General features: G+C 42.0%; 1 pseudogene; it reads left to right on the forward strand.

Annotated features, from left to right (window-relative positions):
• The first annotated feature begins 496 nt into the window (after positions 1 to 496).
• LOC121642806 lies at positions 497 to 1877 on the forward strand (annotated as a pseudogene).
• Positions 1878 to 5952: the final 4075 nt, after the last annotated feature.

The following is a 5952-nucleotide window of genomic DNA, read 5'->3' on the forward strand; positions in this document are numbered from 1 at the left end:
GACTCGCGAGAGCACGTTTGTGACTTGCAGCAGCAGATTCAGGAAGTTGTAATCGCTAAGTTGAGGTTGTAAAGCAAAATGAACACTTGAAAAAAAATTTAATTACAAGTAAACTATGGAAGATAATTTGTCAGAGGGACTATTTTTTCTCTGTAACTTCAAATTCAGTTCACATGTGTGTGAGTTTTCTTTACAGCAGAACATTTTGACATACAAGTTAAGATTTTTGATGCGTAGCTTCTCACATTTTATTCTACAAGTTTTCACATCAAATCTACAAGTTTGTTCATTTTGTCACATTTTTACCTTCATAAATAACAGAGCCGGACTCAGGGCTGCAGAAAGAAAGTGGCACAAATCAAAAGAGCACACTGACTTGTCTGAGTACCAGCAAAAACTTGAAACTTTCACATCCAGCCTAAAACAGGCTGCAAAGATAGCCTTCAGAACAAGATCCGCAATGCTCCCAACACACGACATGTTCATGGTGTTTAACTCTCTTCTATCTCCACCACCTGCTCAGCCTTCCACTGTGCTGACTGCAGAAATGTTTGCTTCCTACTTCACTGAAAAGGTCGCTACCATCAGTAACCAATTCACTGAGCCGGACCAACTCAGCCTTACCAAACCAGCTACTGGTGCCTCACTCTGCTCCTTCCACTCTCTAAATGAGGACCAAGTCTTTAAACTTCTAGTCAACTCAAAACCCACGACCTGTCCTCTTGATCCTGTTCCCTCTGACATCCTGCAGAGCATTTTACCTACAATCAAAACTGCAGTAACCCATATTATCACCTCCTCTCTTAAATCTGGTGTCTTTCCCTCTTTCGTGCTGTCTTCAGTCAGGTCTCACAGTTCCTCCAAGACAACAACCTGTTTGATCCATATCATTCTGGCTATAGGCAAGGCTGCTCTACTGAAACTGCTCTCCTGTCAGTTACTGATTCCCTACGGGTTGCCAGATCCGCTGGTCAATCCTCAGTCCTTATACTGCTGGACCTGTCTGCTGCCTTTGACACGGTCAACCACCATATACTGTATACTCCACACTCTGTCCTCTCGTGGTTTACGTCCTACCTCACAAGGAGATCATTGATCCTCTTCTCTTTTCACTATACACCTCCTCACTCGGTGCATCATTAGCTCTCATGGTTTCTCCTACCACTGCTATGCAGATGACACTCAGCTTTTCCTTTCCTTCCCACCTGATGACACAACGTCTCAATGTGAATATCAGCATGTTGCTGATATCTCCGCATGGATGAAGGATCGCCACCTTCAGCTAAATCTGTCCAAGACTGAGCTTATTGTCTTTCCAGCCAATCCTTCCTTACCGCCACAGATAAGCGTGCAGCTTGACTCCATCACACTTGTGCCTACATCTTCTACCAGGAATCTTGGTGTCATGGTAGACAACTAGCTGACCTTTAAGGTCCATGTTGCCTCGGTTGCTCGATCTTGCTGATTTGCTCTCTACAACATCAGGAGGATCAGACCCTACCTGACTGGACACACGGCCCAGCTCCTGGTCCAGGCTCTGGTCATTTCATGCATTGACTACTGCAACTCCTTACTGGCTGGCCTGCCTGCATGCTCAGTTAAACCTCTGCAGATGATCCAGAACGCAGCAGCATGTCTGGTCTTCAACCAGCCCAAGAGAGCTCATGTCACTCTGCTGCTAATCGCTCTCCACTGGCTTCCAGTTGCAGCGCATCAGATTCAAAGCTCTGCTTCTGGCTTACAAAACAATAACCCAAACGGCTCCGGTCTACCTCCACTCCTTAATCCAGAGCTACACTCCTTATCAACAGTTATGCTCTGAATATGAAAGATGCCTAGTGCTCCCACCACAATGTGGCGTAAAAATCAATAGCTAGCCAGGTTGACCACGCCCCCTGCTTGTTGATGGTCTCTGGAACAGAAATTTCCTAGTTTTGTGAGAGCATGAAGGCTCCCTTAACCTGGATGATGGTGTCCCTGGCCTGCTTTCTGATTCCTATGGCCTGCTTGATCCATCTTTCGTGTTTGTTTGTCTCTGATCTGATGATGTGTGCATTGTTCCAGTGCATGATGTGAATATTAAAAAAAAGGAAGACAATTTTTTTGAGCTATAAATGGTTGACTTTTTTCATTATTTGAACAAACAGACATGTAGGATAGTGGGAAGCAATGTTTGGTACTGAACTTGCTGATTAGTCTTGGCTGTCAATGGATTTTTTATTTCAATTTTCCAGCAAACTGCCACAGGACAAACACAAATATTTTGTCTTAACTGGTCATTTGAATTAATCCATAAATGTGAATAGTTGTCTTTCTGTGTTAGTGGTGTGATTGGCAGCTTATCTCGGATGTATCCTGCTTCTCACTGAATGTCAGCGGGATAAGCTGCAACCGGTGTGACCCTGCACAAGATAAAGTCAGTGTATTGGATGGGTGGGTGGGTGGATAGATGATGGATGGATGGATGGATGGATGGATCATGTCAGATTAGCTGCCAAAGATTACACCTTCCTTAGGGGGAGTGACACTGGAATCTATCTAATTTAAACCCACCTCATCTCGGGTTTTGTCTTATGATATAAACTGATTAGGCTCTGCAGAGCTGTCTGATGTAACCGTCTACTTGTCTGGCAAGTGATTAAAAAAAATCCCTGGATTATTTTAGCAGAATCATTTCATTGTTAGGAGAAATATTTTACAAGGAGCACAGATTTAAACAAGTGCCAATTTATCTGGGACTGACTTGCTGTGCGATTCCAGCTCAAGAGAAAAGTAATTCCCCAAGAACTTTAAAATGTCATTCTAAGATCTTCAGGCATTTCTTGGGGGAAAAAAAAACTTTTTTGTGCTGTTTCTGTTTTGGATTTTCTCAAATTAAAAAGTGCTATTTTATTTTAGCTACTGTGCTATAAATTAACAGATAAATAAATAATATGAAAGAAAATCACAATTACTAAATAAAGCAGATACTTTATTAGTTTTATCATTTACTTTATATAGATATATATTTTATTAAACAAATTTCTCACATCTGAAATGCTTTCTGGTCATGCCATAGCCCTGAGCATTAGTGTGACAGCTTTTTCTGATCATATTACCTGGATATCACAAGTCAGGAGTGCACAGTTGCCAAGGCTCAAAGGTTTTAGTAACATGACATGGGTGCATGCACATTGAATAAGTCAGCATATATGATCCAGACGATGAACTGCAGTTAAGCTGATAAATTGCGGGGGATGCTCCATGAACAACGGCTGTTCTTACACATGTGGAGGAGTTCAAAGAGAGAACTGATTTACAGGCCTCGGATGTTGAAGCAGAGGAAGAAGTTGCCATTCTTTACTGCAGGAAGAGCAAATTATTGCTCAGCTCAGCTTCACATTCAGGTGCTCAGGATCAGGAGTGTGCATGTATATACATCTGGATCTTTGTTGGCCTCTTAGAAAAACACTCTAGACTGATAAATAAAGACACATATACTTGTTTACTCTAATGGAATCACTAGCATCTCTATCAACTATGCACAGAGTTTACAGTATTTCAGATGTCTGTCTTCCTGTATGACTTACTGTACAAAACTGGCTGGACCCCGAACAAAGGCACAGTGATAGGTGCTGAATATCTGTGCTGCAAAGTCATTTCCATTTTTTTCTTTGGTTTTATGACAGTGCTGAATGTAGATGTGACTTTGACGCTGATTTTAGTTGGTTTTGTTGTTTTTCATTGTGTTTTACTAAATGCATTTGCAATAATCATTTCCTGATAAAATACACATTGTGGTTGCTGTGTTTAAAGGGGACAGCTCAGGACCTGAACCTGAACCTGCAGCGATAAGGAGTTGCATCCTCCTTACATGGAGCATCTGCTACACTAGGGGAGCTACTCAGAGCCCCAAAGTCTAGATTTTATTCTTATTAAAATGCTGTAAACAGTTATATATGCAGGAAACCTTTCAAATGTAAATGCAATTTAAACATGAATAAAACAGGAAAAGGTGCATCCTTTTATTTCCAGAAGAGTGACATGAAGACGCAAAGCTGATATAAAATGTGCATGAAAGAACATTTGCTTTATATTGTTTTCCTTTTTTTGTCAGATGTTTTGAAAAAGTTCCAACAACACTCAATATTTATACTTCAAGGATTTAAGTGCATTCAGAATTTGAACCATGCAACTTTCTCTTGTTTCCACTGTACTTTTATCTGACATTGTGGGTTTAACCTGAAAAATTTTGGACTGTCCCCCAAAATTGGACATTATAAGACATTTCCCTCATGCAAAGTGACAACAAGTAAAAGCTTTTCTTTCTTTTTTAAATAGAAGATGAACTAGAATGAACAATGTGGCTTCAACAGCAGTCTCTGACTGAGACTTTAATGGATGGTTATAAAAGCTTTCAAACACCAAGGAGAGAAGTGAGGGAAACAGAGGAAGAGACAGCTGGATAGCTCATAAAGAAGAGGTGGGTGAAAGGGAATGTAAATGAGATGACTTAAAAATGGTCGGATTCTAATGAAAGAAGAGAGGGAAAAGAGAAGAGAAGATGAGGAAGCAAAGAAACCTGGACAGACTGAAATAAATGCAGATAATCATATTTGCTGCATTAATCCTAGCTGGGAATTTTGGCTCTGCATTGGATCCATCTCTAGTAGATTTCTTTCTGCGCCCGGGGGGTTAAGCGCCTTGCTCAGGGGCTCAACGTGGTTCCCCTCTTAATAATAATAATATTAATTAGATTTATATAGCACTTTTTCAAGGCACTCAAAGCACTTTACATTGTATCCATTATTAATCCGCTCCTCACTCATACCTGGTGATGGTAAGCTACTTGTGTTGCTACAGCTGCCCTGGGGCAGACTGACGGAAACGTGTCTACCAATCCCGCCTACGACCCCTCAGACCATTACCAAACATTCATACACATGAATGTTCTTGGCACTTTGTAGACTCCATCCCAGTTTCTCTGGACTCAAGCTCACCTCTGTGACCACCAGCTACACCCCAACCACAAGGCCACCACTCCCAGCTACTAGGCTACCACTTCTTCTATATAAACTCTATTCTTCAAGTCAAATGTTGTAGAGAAAACCAACACAGAGTGCTTGGAATCTCAGGCTGTATTGGAGTTTCACATTTCAAGAAGCATCTTACAGAATTGTCTTGAGGAAACTGAAATGAAAAGTGGTCTGAACCCATTAGACAAGTATTTCTCAATCCTGGTTCTCATGGACCACTGCCCTGCATGTTTTAAGCCTCCAACGCACCTGATTCAGATTACCTGAATGGCTCAAGTTTTTTTGCAGCCTGTTAACAAGCTCTTCATTTGAGTCAGGTGTGCTAAAGTAGGGTTACCTCTGAAACATGCAGAGCAGGGGTCCCTAAGGACCAGGACTGAGAAACACTGGTTTAGGATGAAACCTGAATTTTGCTGTGTTGTAATGTTGCCTGGCAACTGATTAAAATTTTGGTAGGAGATTTATACAGTATAAGCTTGTGTTGATTTCAGAACATCTTATGAAATTCACTCAGTCCTCTGAATTCAGGACCAAATGTCCACAATGTAGATGTTTACTTCCGTGGAGTTAAGTCTGCCACTTTGGTTCTGGTGAAACTGGTGTGAATGCAGGCCAGTCTGCTGGCAAGTGTAACCCATGGACTGTAATTCTCAGCTTCCGGCAGTGCTTTTACTTTCGCGGGCTGAGTTCTTTTTAGGAGCGGGCGCTTTGCGTCACTTCCTTTTGCTCCTCAGCTGGCTGCTTCCTGGTTGCTGCTCCTGCTGTGGCTCGGCGTCTTGGTTTGGACTCGGAACCCCATTGACGACAGGCGGTGGTGACACGTACTGTGTCCTACTGTAATTTGAAACTCCCCGGTGAGTCACATGAGACAATAGAGCCAGTGCACCTCGCAAGTTGTGGTGACGTAGAGCCTCATTGGAAGCGGTTGCTCCTTTGA

The sequence above is a fragment of the Melanotaenia boesemani genome, chromosome 7 (assembly GCF_017639745.1).
Source record: "Melanotaenia boesemani isolate fMelBoe1 chromosome 7, fMelBoe1.pri, whole genome shotgun sequence".
Taxonomy (NCBI): Eukaryota; Metazoa; Chordata; class Actinopteri; order Atheriniformes; family Melanotaeniidae; genus Melanotaenia; species Melanotaenia boesemani.